The sequence below is a fragment of the Protopterus annectens genome, chromosome 2.part0, assembly GCF_019279795.1.
Source record: "Protopterus annectens isolate FY-2018-M chromosome 2.part0, PAN1.0, whole genome shotgun sequence".
Lineage (NCBI taxonomy): Eukaryota > Metazoa > Chordata > Ceratodontiformes > Protopteridae > Protopterus > Protopterus annectens.
The window spans coordinates 24,426,306-24,446,511 of record NC_056728.1 but is presented as its reverse complement, the minus strand read 5'-3'; the positions used below and the strand labels follow the sequence as shown (position 1 = coordinate 24,446,511).

Genomic DNA, 20,206 nt, shown 5'->3' with positions numbered 1-20,206 from the left:
GACACCATTATGCTTAACCTTCGAGCACTTGAAATGTCGATCATATGGTGTCGACCATATGATGCTCGACATTTCAAGCGTTCGAGGTTCTAATAGGAACCCGGATGATATATGCGCAGCAGCCACGTGGGCAAGACCTCACACCTTCATATCTCATTAAAAATTGGATTTGGCCTCCAGGGGACGAGCGTCTTTTGGTTCTATGGTGCTCAGGAATATCCTTCCTTAGGGTCACCCAGAACTCAAGTAGCTGGAGACTCGGTCCTAACAGTTAGTAATAAATAAAGATTTACAACATCAGATAAAGAAGTTATGTCTTACCATAATGTTCCATCTGTGTTGTAGATCTTTATTCATTCCTTACTTCCCGCCCTCCTTCCCCCTGCCTGGACTCCTGCTGGACTTTAGGTACTCCTGGTTAGGGTATTTGCTCGGAGAGAGCCTCCTACTTTTTTCCTATTACTACATCTTTTATCTAGGGCAGGCAAACTCGATCTGGAGTATCTAAGAGAGGGGCATTGTGGATAGGTTCTTAGCTGAGAGACTTTGGCTTGCGCGAGCTGGGAAATGGCCATATCGGTTCCGAGGATGGAACAGAGGTCCTAACAGTAAGGAATGTATAAAGATCTACAACACCGATGGAACGTTATGGTAAGACATAACTTCTTTATATTTTACCAGGTTGGGTAACGAGCACTTAATTTTCAATACGAAGTATGAAACTGTCTAGCAGTGTTTGAAGACTGCAATCTTGAGAAATTTGCCAGAAAAAAATTAATTTTAGGAGGGACAGGACTAACAGATTTTACAACGATTTTTTTGCGACGTGTGTATATGTGTATGCGTATAAGTATATGTGTGGGGGCATGTATATACATATGTGTGTGTGCGTTTGCATGTGTGTGTATGTGTATACACACACACACACACATATATATATATATATATATATATATATATATATATATATATATATTTATATATGTGTGTGTGTGTGTGTGTGTGTGTGTGTGTGTTTATGTATACGCCATACCTCTCAACCTCTTAGTGCAAGAAATCTGGACAAAGTCTGACAAAATGGAGGGACAAAGGTCCAAAAATAGGGACAGATTTTAAATATTGCTCATATAAACTTAGAAAAATGACAGAGAAACACAAATTTTATGAAGAACAGACCAAAAATATGAGGTAAAAATCTAGACATTCTGCAAAAAGCTGGATGGTTCAGAGGTATGGTATGCGTGTGTGTGTGTGTGTGTGTGTGTGTGTGTGTGTGTGTGTGTGTGTGTGTGTGTGTGTGTGTGTGTGTGTGTGTGTGTGCGTGTCTGCGTGTGTGTGTTTGTGTGTGTAGCCATAAAATATGTAATAAGAGAAGACTATTTCTACTACTGTTTGAAACTTGCATCATTCAGAGGCTTTCTACTGAGCTAGTGTCAGTCACGACAGAATTAACAACAGGAGGCCAGCAAAAAATGTGTCAGACGAGAAAGAAAAATACTAAGAATGATACATAGGTATCAGACTATAATTTATTATTCAGACCGGTTTCGGCAGAACAATACCTTCTTCAGTGTAGAAATAACTTATTTCTATACTGAAGAAGGCATTGTTCTGCCGAAACCGGTCTGAATAATAAATTATAGTCTGATACCTATGTATCATTCTTAGTGTTTTTCTTTCTCATCTGACACATGTTTTGCTGGCCTCCTGTTGTTAATATTGAATACTTTGGCCGTGCATTGACTTACGCGCATATCAGCATGTTTAGTCATGACAGAATGTTATTGCACTTGGCGAGCATTCAAGAAGTCAGTACAAAATAAAATACAAAATGAAATGAGCAACAAACTATTTTTACTATTGTTTTAGCTTTGCATTGCTCATTTGTTTGCCTGCAAAGGAGAAGCAAGTCAGGTCATACATTTCCTGAAAGGCTACATTTGCCAAAGGTTAAAAAGGACAGGCAAAACTAATGAATGACTCAGTGAGAGCTGTTGTGAGTACAACTGCATTTTGAGATAGACTCTGGCTAACACCTTAAAACGTCCTCTAGGCAGTCCTCTTCCCAACTCCCACAGTCAAAGCCATGACATGCTCATAAAGCCAGACTGAAATGTAAACAAATGGCAGAATCAAAACCAAAAATCCCTGGAACTGTCCCTTTAAGGCAGGATAGAAACTCCTTAGACAGTTCATATTGTTTACATATGCACATATATTGGATATATGTTTCTATATATGAAGAAAGAAATTAAGACAGATGGTGTTGGTAAAGTGTTGCTTCTAGATAAAGAGACAGGGGCAACTAGAAATGGACCATATTTCATTAGTGGAAGCAGAATTTATTTATGTTCCTCAATATGCTACAATGCACAAGAACAGGAACATTTTCTGGCAACAATTCTTTGCCTGTTGACAGTGCTTTTGACAGAGACTACATGCATTTCAAAAGTGAAGGTGGGATCCAGGTGTAAATCCAAGTGACTGTGTGCGTGACTGCATTCAGTGATGCTAGGTCTACAGGTCTCAACTGTCAGGCGACCGGCTCTAGAGAACATAGCTGTCGAACATGCCTTAAACAATCTATTGGCCTTCTTCATATACCATGTTCCATTTGAAGGACTATCCATTGAAGCAATTTTATTTATATGCCACTTGTCAGTTCTGCAGTCTTTGACCAAAACATGCTGTCCAGTAGTAAAACATGCAGATTATGTCAAGCCACTCTGAGCAAACATCCACGGTGATTAGGAACACTAAGTCAGTGAAAAAAGATCCACAAACTCTACATTAACGTGTAGTCATGATGTAGGTATTAATTTCAAGGGATGGAAAAGTGTTTGCAGTCAATCATTTCTAAAACATTTTTCTTCCACTGCAACTTTTGTCCAGCTACGGGATTCAGAAATGAGGTTTGGAACAGACCATTTTGTCCTGGGACTTCTTCAAGTGGGGCTAGATAAATAGAGTAGCTAGAATTAAGAAGATAAGGGGAGGATAGGGTTAAATGGGATGGAGTGATGTTTAGGAGGAAATGAGGTAAGGGTAGGGAGGAGCTTAAGGTTTTTTGTTAAGTGTAACTGAGGTAGGAGACACATTTGGTGTGAACTTGCTACCCGCCCTCCCTCTTTTTTATCAGTGGGTATTGTGGTTACTTCAGTCTGGGTAAGGCAGAGAAGAGGGGCAGGCTTGCCCTCTTCTGTTCCCCTCAGATGTTGGATGTGCAATTCAATAAGTTGGAAAGGAAAGAGAGCAGTTGCTCTGTTGGATAAGTTAATAAGCAAGCAGAGCTGCTTATTTGGTTGGAGGTGTAATTCAATAGTTTGAAGGTGAGTGGTGTAATGCTGCCTTGTTAGTGCAAGGATAAGTGAGCAAGTGAGGGATGCTGCTTATTCATGGGTGAGTGGTTACGCTGCCCTTATGGCTATTTATTTTATCTTTTCTTTCATGGGTGTCATTATCACCTGCGTCATGATTTGGTTGAAATGAATAACTATCGGTTAACAATCATGTTTATGAAGTTTAATAAAGGTTGTCAAATGTCATTCGGTGTTATGTGTTTACTGAAGTGGACCAGGACAAAGAATGCCCACAGTTGTGCAGGCCTGGCACATAGCAGTGCCACCTACCACAGTCTTATGCAAATCACAGACATGGAAACCTTCAGAGAGTTATGTCATATACTACTGTACACCTAGGAAAGATAAGGTACACACAGTCCATATGAAAATTAAGGGCCACACAAGCAAATGAAGGCATGCACAATCTTCCATGATTTACAAGCACATGAATTATGGAGTGCTGTGTGTGGGATATCCCCTAAATTAAGAGAGTGGCACTGCAGACTAACCATACCAAGAAATGAAGCACAGTCAGAGATGGCGTTGACAAACCAATGCCAAGCATATCAGTTCAAGACTTAAGAAACATTTGAATAAACAATATAATAATACTATATAGAATTCAAGAAAAATTGCACTGTTGTATCAGATCCTCTATTATATGGAGTTCTGCACACAGGGACATAGTAATGCACTATATTACGTTCCCCCTACAAACACACATCAACACAGGCAATTTCCCACCATTGGAAGACTGCATGATACCACATTATTTTATTAGCATCATAGGGTAATACATCCAGCTCTACCATCATGGTAAATAAAATTCAAAAGCTTATGAATCTTCCTTTTACATTATTGTGGGGCAGGGGAAGTAAATGTCCATCACTATCCCCAAAGTGTGCAAAGGCTGGTATTTCTATAGCACATACACTTGAAACATACAGAAGGCTTTGTTATATCAGTAGCACAATGTCCTTAAGACACTGGTCCCTATGTAATACTATCACAATAGTAGGGGACCAGCATATGTTACTTCTTCCTCGTCAAGTGCCTATAAGTAAATTGATGCATTTTGCTGTTGTGGTCTAACTGACAAGTAGGAGAATGAATATTAGAAATGAGAAAAGGAAGACACCATCGCACCTATCTGCAAACACAAACTGTTGGACATCCTCGTACTTTTACATATTGTACAACTGTAACTACAAACAACATGTCTACCAAGTATTCATTTTCAAGTTTGTCAGTGTCCTCCATGGCACACCTGCAGAGTGGTCATTCTTCCACTTGTCAGTCTGGCTATCACAAAAGGTAATGATTGTGTTACAGGCAGTAGAGTAGGGAGCGGTTAAGTGTCTCATGGTTTTGTCTCCTTGTAAATAATCTCTTGCTGACTATGTTATGCATGCTTATCTATCATTGAAGGTGCATTTTATACATCAATGCAAGAGCTAAATATACTGCAGTTGCAGTCATATATATTGTGCATTAACAAAAACTTTAATCTGAACTGGAAACTGAAAGTGGATTAATAAACTTGAATGTGAAATCCACCAAGATGCTGAAGAGTGATAATTTTACCACATGAAACATGCTGTATATGTATTCTTGCCTGTTATTAGATACATGGATTTTTTTCTCTGTCCTTTGGTCTCCACTGTAAAAGAGCTTTACGTATGTAGACTGTACAGCACTGTTGCATACCTTCCCTATGCAGTACATTTCCTCAGTAACTGTGGGTGGGGGGGGTCATGCGTGTGCACAATGTAACAAAAGGATGAGTCTCTTCTAAGAAGCGCATTAATATCGTTACCATTTATAAGCGAGGGGTCAAACAAGCTCTGTACACTACTGTGTATGATGTTTACAACTCCATTGGTAGGTCTTTACTCTCCATGTAATGCCACACCACTACAGAAACCTTTGGGCCCAGGAGTAGATCTTTACCCTCCCCGGGTGTTCCATGTATACAGGATTCAACACTGGAACATAGAATGGATGGCATTAGCACTCTACATCCAGATAATAAAATTTCTTATTATATATAGATCTGCTCTTTCCTAGAAGCAGTAGCATGACATAACGCATTTGCTCATGTAGGGCTTTGTTTTATAACTAGTATATACAGAGGTTCAGTTCTGGTTTCTCTCTACATAGCTGTAGGGTCTATATCAGAACATCGAAGTTTTAAAACTTTGAATGTTCTAATATTGCCCCGTTTTGAGCGAACACTAAAAATAGCAAAGCTGCAGAACACCGAATTATTTCCTAGGGAAAGAATTCGGTTGGCCGATTCTGTGGCTTCCCTATTTTCAGCGCTGTGGTGGAAATTTACGGGTCAGGTTCAGGTAAGTGTGCGATTGTGTGGTTGTTAGGATTAGGGCACGGGTTCAGTGAGTTAGGGTTAGGGGTGGGTTAAGTGAGTTAGGGTTAGGTGAATTAGGGTTAGGGGCGGGCTCATGCCTATCAAACATTCAGTGGATCCAAACGTCAGTTTTCCTTTGATAGCCATGAAAGCCCATCAGCTTTACCAATTTGCTTTGTTTTTTTATACTTGATATCATATAAATATCCCTATAAGGAACAGGAAGTACTGTTGTAACATGTCTGCAGTCATAAAGGATACCCTCTTTCTCGAGATACATATTATTGGTGATCAATAACTAGTGTAAACATTTTGCTACACACGTACTGGTTGAACGTGTTCACTCTCCTGATTGGGTTAATGGATTCTCTTTGCCTAGGCACACATTTATGTACAGCTTTGGGCTTCCCCTATGATCAGTTGACTCCTACCTCTCTGTACTGGTAAGGGATCAATAACAATGAATACAACTACTTATTAAACCAGCCCACAACCAAAACACAGTGTTTTTGCAGGGTGGTTTCCATGCAGGAACTTCACTCATACTCTGTTTTCTAAAATATAATAACTCCCACAGTTATACAATTGTGGAATTAAGTAAACACCCTGTAAGTATGAAAACACTAGCTGTATGAACTGTAATCCCCAAATCACAGCTTTAAATATAGGAAATTAGAGCAGAAGAAAAGTAAACCAGACCAGTAAGAGAACAAGAAGAAAACTGTTAAAACAAAAAAGCATAACCATGCAAAACAACTAATTCACTTTATTTGGAGTAAGTGTATTCATTTCAATCACATATACGAAACTTCGCCAGAAAAAAATTAAAATCAAAAGTTTACTCATAAAAGTATGTGAATTACATGATTCCCAAAGCAGGAAACCTGCATTTAAAGGAGAAAGCACCAACTCAATAAGATATTAATGAGCAAAAATCTAAAAGATACCAAAGCACCCTTAAGTTCCAACCCCAAGTAATAACAAAGGACATTCATAATTAGACAATAAGAAAATCAACAAATAAAAAAGTTAAAAGATATAATAAGAAAGCAAAAGATAAACACTAAATGGAATGCAAATCACCACATATGGAAAAGTCAAGCAATCAATCAAAAAAATATATAATAATTATAACAATATGTATATATATATATATATATATATATATATATATATATATATGTGTGTGTGTGTGTGTGTGTGTGTAAAGATTAATTTTATCTAGTCAATGCTTTTAATTTCAAGATCGAACTTATAGAGCAATGCTCATTCAAGCCTGACTAGTTACAAGCATTCATACGTAACTGCCAGTAAAGCTCCTGTTTCTCCAAAATCACTGACCATGGACCACCTCAGATATTTTTATCAACCTTCTGTATGACAACAAATATAAAGTGATGTCCTGGAAAGCCCTGTATGTGCTTGTACAGGGCATTAGTTGGTTTGTTCTTCCTGATGCCATACTCATGTTCATATATCCTCTCCTGTAATTTACATTTGGTCTTACCAATGTGAAAACAGGAGAAACATTGGCATAAAGCACCATATACCACCCTATTTTGTCACAATCAAATCTCTCCCATACATAATATTTTCTCCCCAAGATAGAGGAAACCTCCCCTACATGGATATATCTACAATATTCCAGTTGTTTCTCAAAAATGTGCTTAAAAGTGATACCACCTCCTTCAAACAAGTCTGGGGGTATCACCCAGTTTTCTCTGATCTGAGCATCCCCTCCCATTATTACCCAGTTCTTTCTCAAGCTCCATCTTAATTTGTCATGATCACTTAGTGAAGGTAGTGATAAATGCATGGGTAAAAAGACTAGAGTAGACATATTGTCCCCTGCAATTCTGGTTGGTGGATACCTCCAGATGATTCTCCACTCGTAAAATAGGGATAAAGTGTCTGGGTTCCCATTTCTGTTTGGCTTCCCTTATGAGGTTGTCAAGTAGGTCACCTGGGTATCCCCTCCTTAAATACATCTCCTTGAGATTAATGCACTCCTCCCAAAAATTATAATCTAAAGTAATTATTTGCACCGCCATCACTATCTGCCCTTTGATGACCATCCTTTTCTGGTGGAAGGGATGAGCGCTGGCACAATGTAAAAATTCATTAGAATACATAGCTTTCCTGTATCCGGGAAATATCCCTGTTGTTAACAAAGTCCTTTTCAAGCAGAACATCATGATAGGCTACTTTCTGTGTTTGAATATCATGTGTGAAGGTTAAGAAACTAGTAGTACTCTTGATGTAAACCAAAAAGTCCCCCCTACTTTCCTTGGTACCCTACCAAATAATAAATATGTCATCAAGGTAATGGACATACAGTCTGAATGAGTCATGAAAAAAATGATTAAATAAGAATTTGTGTTCCTACTGTGTTATGACCACATTGGCAACAGGGAACCAACTGGAAAGCCATGGCTACCTCCGTTTTTTATAAGAAGTACTGCCCCTCAAACATAATATAGTTGTTTTTGAGAATAATCTCTAATAATTCCTCATGTAGGCTAACTACATCTTGGGCAATTCCTTTAGATGAATAAAAATAATGGTCAGGTAATGACGCACCTCTCTAAAGCAAAATCAAATGGTAAAAACAAAGAGGTAGCAAACATGGTGTCGGAGCTACAAAGTCCAGAATTTATTAAAAAAACACAGTAAGCACTTTCGCGTCCTATAATGACACTTCATCAGACTTAATCCGAAATAACACGCTCAACATTTATATACAGGAAACAACTTCTCTTATCATTCAGTTAACCAATAAAATATGTAAAAGCTTTATACATCAAGATGAAACCTCATTTCCCATTTCCTGTATATAAATGTTGATTGTGTTATTTAGGATTAAGTCTGATGAAGCTTCATTATAGGATGCAAAAGCACTTACTGTGTTTTTTAATAAATTCTGGAGTTCGTAGTTCTGACACTGTGTTTGCTACCTCTTTGTTTTTACCATTCAATTCCTTTAGATGTTAAAAATTCTGTAAAACATTGTATATCCAAATCTTGGAGGATGATGGTGTATAAATCCCTGACATTGATGGTAACAAAAGTATCATCAGGGTGAAATTCCAAGTTGTTTATTTTATTGAAGAAGTCCCAGGAATCTTTACAAATGTGGGCTTCCTCATTAATAAGATGTTTCAACTTTTCATCCACGAATTTAAAGCACATGCACTGCAATTGGATTTCTCCCGTCAACAACAGGACGCATTGGGGTATTAATAACATTTTTATAAATTTTTGGGAGACCAAATGATGTTGGAACCATAGAAGAAATCGCACTAAGAAAATTATATTCATTGATGTAAATACGCCCATCTGTGAACATGTCCTTAATCTGTATCCTTATCTTGTTATATACCCCATTCAGTTCATTTCTAGATATCAGTTCATAATTGGCATCATTCAATATGTTACAAATTCTCCTGTTATATTTATGCTAATCCATTATTATTAACCTACCCCCTTATCCAGTTTCATAATTCACATTCTTTGGTTTCTGATGAAATCTGGGAGCCCATGTTCATCATTGGTCATGCTGCAGCAAATTGCCCTATTATTCCATTTCATAATACTCCTAATGTCCAGTTCACAAACCTTTTCATATAACTGCAATACCAGATGTAAGGTGGTGTTAAAGATACTCGGAATTCTAGGAATAGTGGTAGATTCTGCTGAATTCTGGAAAATAATTTGAAAATTCAATTATCTTAGGTAGCTCTTAAGATCCATAAGTATCAAGGCAATATTTGGTGTTGTTGTTGGGACAAACGTCATCCCCTTAAAAACATGTTCACAGTCTCCCTATCAATATTTACCATGGAAAATTATAAACTTTAAAATTCCCCTTGTAGTTAGTTACAATCTCAAGTTTATTAAAATCAGTGTCATGTCCACTCCTGCCAAGGGATGTAGGAACTTCATCATTCCAATTTATGACATTAATTATAAAACATTCTGATATCTAGAGGTCTTTAGCATAGTTGCCATCTTTTCTGTGACTTATGTAGTCGACTCTTGACAGTCATGAACTGAAATGTTAAACTTTATGCTTGAAAAATGTATCTGTCTCTATTGTCTCAAAAACCATACTCTTTTCAATTTGTCTAGGGCTCTTCACAGGTTATCCAGGTGCTCTTTAGCCTTCTTCTGTATCACTTCTGCATTACCAGGATATCATCTAGGAAGCACTACACATTAGGAATCCATTGGTTTCCCAATATTATCAATATATAGTTACAAACTGAAAATCACCTGGTGGTACAGAAACAAACCCTAATACACACTAATCATTAAGTATTTCTTGACAGTCTCTAATTTCTATCTGTAAGTGTGCGTAAGGTAGTTAGTACTTGTGAATCACTCCACCACACTCCCATTCAGGGATGCAAAATATCTTCATTTCTTGATAACATACACTGTACTGTCCTTAGTACTGTATTTATGCTGTGTCTGAAAATTCTTGCAGACGCACTCCTTGCTTATTCTTCTTAGCTGGTGGTATGGATATCTCTATTTCACTTTTTTCATTTCAGACAATACTTCAGCAGTTTGCAGCTTGTGTAATTACATTTTTAACTCATGTCTAAGCTTGCCCTTATTTTATTTATTTATAGGTTCATAGATTAGTACTAGGCTAACTGCCCTTGCGAGCCATTTTAGGCCTAGCCAATTATCCCTTGTGAGACTCAAACCCTGCACCTTGTGTTTGTAAGGTAAACACATTAACCATTAGGCCACCCTCCCAACCCAAAAACATTTTTAAAGCATCGCAGGTGTTGAACCCTGGACCATGAACACTATAGTCATGGAACTTACCACTAAGCCATCTGAGCTGTATACTGGAATTTCTAGCTATCATTTGGTTATAGCTCAGTCTTTCTAGCATCCCTTTCAATCTTCTCATTGCTTTAGCAAATATCTAGGTTTAAATTATGCATTTTAACTTCAGATGTTGCAGGCACAGTTGTTCTGCCCATTGAGGACACTTTGCACCGCAACATGTCTTTAGTGAGACTTGTGAATTATCCAGTGGAACAGATCCTGTATTAAATACTATTTTATATGTTTCACTCCTACCACTTCTGGAGTGATCCAAACAATTTCTGTGTCAGTTTGATTTAAACTATACAGTTCTAAACAAATCAGGTCATAAGATTAATTTTCAGTGTTTGTCTCCATTTTGGCTAGCCAGTTTGCATACATTTTGATTAATGGCTACTATTGTGCACCTTCAGTTTAACATATATTTTCATTTTGCCACTTTTTCACTTACATACTGTCTCCTTGTGAACCCCAGAGGCATCTCTGACAATTGTTTTGCTTAAACCAACCTACAGCAGATTTATGCAGCACTCTGTCACAATGAAAATATACCTGTTTGTTAAGAGAAAGGATAAATATTCTGGTCACACATTTGGCTGCTGTTTTTACTGCTTAAGGACTGATTAACTGTTAGATCTTTTTTTTTTTCCAGAAATCAGTTTCTTTTTCATGTTTTCACAAGTTATGCCATATATATATATATATATATATATATATATATATATATATATATATATATATATATATATATATATATATATATATATATACATGTATATATGTATACACATTGGGGGTGTAGGCCCCCCCCACCTATTTTAAACATTTTAAACCATAGACATGGATACTTACAAGTACAATGAATAACTCTTTCTAGAAGACAATATATATCCAAACTATGGGGGTTGGGGCTATACCCCCACACCTCCCTTACTTTATATACTAACTCCAGGATCACACTACAGTGGGGAAAAAGCCATATATGTTTTGATGAAATGAGTTTCAGTGAAATGAGTTTTCAGTGAAGTGAGCTTTCAGTGAATTGTGCTCAGGCAACTGAGTTTTAGTGAAATGAGTTCTCAACGAAATGAAGTAGACCCATATATATATATATATATATATATCTATAGGATCCATACAGATGCTTGATTGCGTCTTTCACTGAATCCCAAATTGGTGAGCATACTTGTGCGAAAGTGCTGTTCACCGAAGCAGATGTTCCGGTTGTACTACGGTGCGGTAATGGAAAATTCCCTTTTCTCCACTGTAGTGCGACCTCAGAGTAAGAATATTAAAGTAGGGGGGCCGCAGCCCCCCAAATCGGGGGGTGCAGGGGAGCTTGCCCCCCCCCTACATTCAAGTAGATTTTTTTTTTTTTTTTTAACATACTTTAACGAAAGCACTTTTTCGATGAAAGCGCTTTTGTTAAAGTGTGTTCGGTGTTAATAGATTTGGGCTTTTGATCTTTCGATCAAAAGTCCTAGATCTCTCTCTCTCTCTCTCTCTATATATATATATATATATATATATATATTAATATATCTGCTTGCTTTCATGTAAAGTTGCAATGCTCAGCTGATCTTTCCAGCTTAGCTATATATTCCAAAATGTTTTTTGTCTCATTTGATTCCTGTTTTGAAAACTAAAACTTTCTACAGTTATGAGGCGTCTGAGATTCAAATGCTTCAGTGGTCTACAGAATTTATATGAATGATTTTTCAGGTGATTTAATGTAACACAAAGCAGCATTTTATATGTTTTGGCACCCATTATATTTAAGAAAATTGGAATACTTTGTCATTCTCCACATCACTAGTTGAAATAAAATACGTCTGCTTTCTTAGAGTAAAAGTGTCTAGTCCCCCAGTGTAGCATTAAAAACATTAACATGTCCAATAATATCAGCAATTCTAAACACAAGTCTCATTTAACTGGCTTTCCTACTACACTCGTGGCTTCTCCTGGTTTAACTTCTCCATGTCTTTTGGATTTCTAATACCATGACAGAAATGGTCCCCATTCCTAAGTCAAAGTATGATTAAAGTTCATGAAATTAGTACTGTTGCGCTCTTTTATGTTAGCTAAAACTGCTCTTTGCAGCACCAGCAACTGATTCCTTATGCAATTCATACGAAGTTACATGTATTGGTATCATATCTAAATAAGATTGTAAATTCTTTTTTATGAGATCCATTGTTCCTACAACTGTTGGGTCTGCCTGCCTGTACAGTGGATGAAATCTAACTTGTTAGTCTCAGGTTCTCATAGAAAATCACTGCAGGCATGTTTGTATTACAGCACCAGCAATGACTCACAGGTCATAGTTCATTACTAAGCAACTGATGTGTAAGGATCTTAAGAAGCCTAGTCTTACATTCCCATGGGAATTCTAGACATTATATTTTTTGTGTACAAATAACTCAGAGATGGGCAAAACAAGGACATTTTGGGACATTTACATGTTTTCACTTTCTCCCTAAATGTGTGATTGTGGAGTTAGTATATGTAAGAATACGTGCAGTGAGATACAAATTCACCAGAAGAAGGTGCATCTTTTTTACTATTGTTTACATTTGGACAAAGGTGTGAGAGGTTGTGTTCATCCACTGTACAGATGAAATGCTCTCATTGTCAATTTGCTGTGCGTTTGCCCAACTTAACATTATGCCACATGATGCTTTATAAATACACAGTGTAAGAGCTGTGATATGTATATCTTTTACTTATCGCTTTACACGTTACACTGGCACACCTAATAGGGTCACAACATGCACATACGCCCATACATATCAGAATATATACATACATGACAAGCACTACTGTAAAGTGTAGACATTATGATGATTGTCTAACTCTGACTTTTTTCATTACCCTGGGAAATGGGATAGCCAGCAATATTGGCCTATAACTGGACAGGCTGTTTTTGCCTCCCACCCTCTCCAGTGTAAATGGACTTGTGATGATAGCTTTATGAACCAGTATACAAAAACTGCTGTGTGTCCAAATGTTATCTGTACAAACCTAGGCTGTAGTTCATCTCAGGATGATGGGAGAGAATCACTTTTCTTATATTTGATCAGTATTTTGTGGACTACTCTGTTTCCTGCCCTTTTACAGTGCAGTTTGGAAGGACCTTGCCATCAGTAAGCCTCCTATTGATCAACCTATAAGCAATTTGTCAGTTAAGAAAATGTAATGGCTCTAAATCTACTTAGAACCATCAAGGATTACTTATTCTTATCATCTTCATTATTATTATTATTATTATTTTTATTATTATTATTATTTTTATTATTATTATTATTATTATTATTATTATTATTATTATTATTATTATTATTATTATTATTATTATTATTATTATTTTCACTTCTTAGCACTCCTTTCTGAGTTACCTGTATTCACCCCACTCCTTCTTGAATAGATTTTTTTTAATATTTTCAATGCAGAATATCTTTCAGTCATTATTCTTGCTGCCATATCACTAATAACCCACTCTGGAAAGTTTTCCTTGATAGCACACATTCTTGTAGGGCCACTTTTGTTGAGAATATTAAAAAAAGCAGACAGTGCCTTGTAGCCTTGTCACTCAGTCACAGTGTCAAGATAGGAGATCAGTTTGGAAGTCTCCAAAACTCTTCTAAATATTCCATGTATGGTTTCTTCGTGTCTTTGGGTATCACTACTTTCTGAAGACATTATAAGCCTTTTATGGGCTACTCTGTAGGTAAGGCACAGTTCACATTTCTTATGACGCAGAGGGATTTAGGGATAAGGCAGTCCAGCAAGCTATATGAGCAGCGCCCATAGGTCTCCAAACAACCACTTGTTTACTAAATACAATCTTCTTTAATAATGGAATATATTACTGTCTATGAACAGTAGGAGGACAGCAGCTAAAATGGGGAGACAGAAAACTACATCACTTACAAACAACAGAATGTTAAATATAGCAGAAGCATGTGCACATTATATCTAAAAAAAACAGAAATACTGCACTGTTGCAATACCGGTCACATCCTACTTTAATTTGTTTATGATTCACCAGTCAAGACTAGTGGTATATCAGCCAGTTTGTGCACGTATCATATATTACAGAACATTTCCTGATATAAGAAAGGAAAAAGGTAATGATACACTTTACATTTGCAACAAAATAAATTAGAATGTATGTTTACATTTATGGCTAGTAAAACGCTATATGCATAACCAAAAAAGGATTTAAAAATGCTAAAACTGATGGAAGGTTTCTGGGTATGTATTTTGAGAACTGTATATCTTTCTAGATCAAATAATGCTTTTGACATTATACTGAAAGACACATTTAAACAAGAACTGGAGAAACACAAGAGAAATCAGAATAAATAAATCAAGGAAGTATGAAAAATCCAAATGCTGGCAAATGTCATGCAATACTCAAGTTGAAATACAAGGTATGATGACCACCAGACACGATGTTACGTGGCGATGTACCATTCTATGTAACATCAAAGATAAATTAAAAACAGTCGAATATGAAGGTGCTAGTGAGTAATGTTGGCTAGAAAACGTACATTAAGAACAATGAGGAAACACATGAAAGAGAAAGACAAATTATTCAAAATTAAAGATGTCTAAATAAGCAAACAGATAAGATCTGTGGGTAAAAGCCAGTCCAACTAGCAAGAAACAAAGTAGAAAGAGCAGCGAAGAACCAGCCTGAAGTCGTGTTGGCTGGTCCTTCATTGTACTTTCTACAAAATTAAAAAGGCCAAGAAACCATTGTACCAGGAATACCAAAGTTAGATGAGATTACATCCTCTCCAACTAAAGTACAGTAAATACCAGGCATAAATCCATTTAGTCGGTAAGTAACTATTCTTTTCTATCTGAAGCAACAAATAAATACATACACATAAAAATAAAGCATGTCGAGCAGACCATGCATTGCTTTGGCAGTGGCACTTTTCTACAATAAGCACCTCGAGCAGCCCATGCATTGCTTTGGCACCGTACATATAAATATATATATATATATATTCACATCCATATATTCATACACACACACACACACACACACACACACACGCGCGCACACACGCGCACACACACACACACACACACACACACACACACACACACACACACACACACACACACACACACACACACACACACACACCTGTTAGCTGTCCTACAGTTGCTAGAGCACCCTTGCTGTATCCTATTTTTGAGCCCACCCTTGTAAATCATGAATTCTTACAGTCAATAATGCCAGACATTAGAGTTTCATTCTTCTTATTGTAGGGAAAGTACATTGTGATGCAAAACCTGTTGCTCTATTCATTTTCTAAGTGAGTTGAAGAAATTGTTTAAAACTTCTCCCTGAAGTCATCTAGTGTTACTCTTAGCTTTGTCCCAAAACATTTGCATGGCTGTATAGAGGTATGATATCCCCACACACACACATGGACATAGTCATATCCCTCTAACAGTCCCTGATTTTGCACAGTGCTCCTGATCTTGCCTCATATATATGCCTTGTCCCTCACAACTCATGGACCACTGCAGTCAGTCAATAATGCCAGAAATCAGAGATCCATACTTCTTAGAGCTTAAATAATAAATAAACTACAATAAAGGCCCTCATCAGTTAGTATAAAGCATTAAGGCTCTGGTTTGCTAACAATTTGCTTTCTCTGTCAGAGATGCAAGGTTTGATACTTTTCCATTTTTTGTGACTTAAGGTAATATCTTATATGAGTACCCCTGGTGTCTAGTGGTAAAACAGAGGACTAAATCCCTATTAAGGAGCTAACTCTATTAAGGAGCTGGTTTGTGTACCAAACGGTACATGGTTTGACGCTTTTTGCGGCTTATGTTTACACCCTTGTTATCTAGTGCCACATCTTCCCACCCATAGGACTTTCATGCTGCAAAAGTGTTGGTCTATTAACCTTTTGGTATCCCTGGCATCTGGTGTGACCCCCCCCCTGCCAAATATTGCAGGATTTGCTCATTAGTCTAGGGTATGTTACAGGAATATCACCCCAGACATATACATTTACAAATTCATGCACATACATAGCCCCTTCCCACACCCAATCACATTCACGGACACATTCACCCAGTCACCCCCCCCAACACATCAGCTAACTAAACCTGGAAAAAATGACCACTCAGGTAGATACACACACACACACACACACACACACACACACACACACACACACACACACACACACACACACACACACACACATGCAGCCACTCATGTACACCTCCTGTCTGCTAAAATCCCCAGCACTTGCCTCTAACACAATCTCACCCACTGACAATGTGTAAATGCCTTCCTGGACGCATGTTGGGGGGAGAGTGCATGGCTAATCAGAACAGGCATATTCAATGGATTGCCTCATTAGCATCTGCAATAGGCCACAGTGACAGTCCACAATAGTGCTGTACCTCTTCATGTTACAGTACTGTGGTCAGGCTATCTTGAAATCAGAAATGGTTACTGCAAGCAGTAAAATTGGATTACCACCTGCAGAAACCTTTCTGAATCATGATAATAGTTTCATTACATTTGACGAATGCTTGTTTGGTTGGTTGGCAAAGTGTAGTGTACATCAGTTTGTGCAAATGGCAGATTGAGCAACTCCTGGTTTTATCGACAAAGGTAAGTGGCTTTGCGGTAGGGATAGGAGTTTGTGTGCAAGAGTGTGTGTGTGTGTGTGTGTGTGTGTGTGTGTGTGTGTGTGTGTGCATGTCTGTGCATATTAGGGTTAGACTGTGGCTTACGTAAGGGGATAGATTTAGTATACATGTGGATATACCTCTCAACTGTCCAGATTTTTGTGTAGAGGCCAGATTTTATTATTCTATTTTTAGTCTGTTTCATAAAATTTGCATTTTTATGACAAATCATTGAGGTTTAATGTCACTAAATAATGACTTACATCTGAATTTCAGACTTTATATCCTTTAAAAAATGCATACCAACACCACAAAACCTGTTATTCTAGCAACTTTCTAAATTTATAAGAGCACTACTTGAAATCTGTCAATGATTTTGGGCCTGTCTTTTATATTATTTTTAGCTTTATCCAAATTTCTTGCATTTAGAGGTTGAGAGGTATGCTTGTGAGTGTGTGAGGAGAGGGTTAGAGTAAGTTTAAGGTAAGGTAATACATTTAGTGTTTTGTATGTGTGTGTGCATGGTGAGTGTCTAAGGTGTCTTGTGTAGTGCTAATGTTGACAAACGTTTTATTTTATTTTTTTAAGATAAGGTGCATGTTTAGGGATAGTGACAGGAACAGGCTTAGCATATACCACTAAGGTGGGGCAGAGGGGGGCAAAGCTCCTCTACCCAGCTTAGTAATACATGTTATTCCTAACTTGGCCCCTAAACCTGTCTACCTTACCTTAAAAAAAATTGTAACACTACCACTTTTCAGACAAATTTGATCCATACCTCTCAACCTGAAAACATCAAAAATCTGGACAAGGCCCATGAAAAATAGGTACAAATCTGTATGCTGATTAACATAAAATTTGCATACATAATTAAGTAACTTCGCCCACTCCAGTAGGATTGTGGGATACCAACTTCCAAACGCAAACTGAAGAACAGACAAAATATGGCACCAGAGTCTCCCTGCAGCCATTCCAATGTCCTATTACATGGGTGTTTTTACCATAAACACTAATGTGTACATACTGCTTTACTTTTACAATGATTATTTTGATTTTATTTTTACATTTTATAGCACAATGTACAAACACAAATAGATATCTGCTAAACAAAGCAACACTGTCTTGCAATGAAAATAGCTTTGGCATTAAAACTTCTCTGCCCTTGAAACTCACATTCATTGAAATAGCATTGAAACCTACACCACATCCAAAGAAAATGCATCTAGAGTACCTTTAGGCTGTTTTAAAATCATAGGTCCCTGGCTTGTACACAAAACAATAAACATACATGCGTTCTTTGATATTCCTTCCTGACTTTATTAAATTATATTCCTTGTATAATACAGCACACTTGTTAGACTTAAGTTAGAGCACATTTTAAAATGCATTGTTTGAACATTTTTCCAGTAGGCAATGAAATAAAATGCATTAACCAAGACTGACAAAACTGCCCAATTCAGAACATTTTCATCATAGAAGTCTACTTCCACACAATATATATATATATATATATATATATATATATATATATATATATATGTATATATATATATATATATATATATATATATATATATATATATATATATATAAAATGACAGTAGTGTAAGCCATAGGCATCTTGCACAGCTTCTCACACTTATTTTCAATTTCAGTTTTTTTTTTTTGGGGGGGGGAGGCCAACAACCAGGGACAAATTTTAAGCATTGCTTGTATAATTCTGGAAATTTGCTAGAATGAAATGCTGTGTTACCACCATGCATTTCACTGCCAAGTCTTGAACCCAGCAGGACCCTGTGTAATCAAAACAACATACCACTACACCAAATCAACAGTTTCTAGAAAGACAGAACGACTGAAACTTAAATGGTTATCATTTAGTGAATTCAGTTCTCACTTCTCACCATAGATCTCAACCTCTTAGCACAAAAAAAACCTGGACAAAGCCAATAATGGGGGAATACAGAATTCAGTTCTCACTTAGCTCTCAACTTCTTAGCACAAAAACCTGAACAAAGCCAATAATGTGGGTATACAGCCCCAATATAGGGACAAATTTCAAATACTGAGCTTATAAACTTTAGAAAATTGCTAAAATAAAAGGTTTTGTGTTACTATTTATTTTCTGAAGAATTTGAAGTCTGAAATTCAAATGCCTGTCATTTAGTGAATTATCCTAAATTGACATTTGTCACTGCATTGCCACAAAAATCCTGAAAACTCACAGATTTAATGAGGAGTACAACAAAAATGAGGCATAAATTCACAAGTGGTGGTGGCGGCTAGGGACTTTAGACTCTTTTCCCTTGTACCGAAGGTACAGGGTTTGAGTCTGAGCACCTCTAGCCACCAGGTGTATTGATTTGGGGGGGATTTTTACTCACACACACACAGTCTGTACTTGAACATCCTGTCTGCTAATAGCTTATGGCATGGGTGAAAAAAAGCCTCAGTCTAACCAACCTAGCAAATTAAAGCTATTAAATAATTACATAAAAAAGAACTACTAATACACTGAATAAAAAATAATATAAAAATTATAATTTTTCATTATTAGACAGACATGACTTGTTGGTGTGCATATACAAAACAAGTCAAGCTGCACAGATGACAGGAGGTACATTTTTGCATTTGCACCATTTAATGACTTATAGTAAAGGGCATCAGCACTAGTGCAAGACCTCAGAAATTGGTAACTCGCACTACTGGAGCAGTGGTCATTTGAGCCCCCTACCAACCTGGCTCATAAATAGTGTAGTAAAAACACTGCAGAATGCATAATTCATCACTAATAATAAGATGAAAGTGCATATCCTGTATTTAATAAAACAATGGTATTAGTGACGACTTAAGAGTTCTGCAGTGTTTTTACTGGTTTGTGTTACTGGTGGTCTCATAAATAATGTACATACTTAACAGGAGGAAATCACACACACACACACACACACACACACACACACACACACACACACCGTTTTCC

The 20,206-nt window shown here is 37.0% G+C and overlaps 1 protein-coding gene across 1 annotated transcript in view; it reads right to left on the bottom strand.

Annotated features, from left to right (window-relative positions):
- The window catches only part of CASP8 (caspase 8), a 456,587-nt gene that overhangs the window by 156,231 nt on the left and 280,150 nt on the right, over positions 1-20,206 (bottom strand). The gene's annotated exons all lie outside the window — the stretch shown is intronic.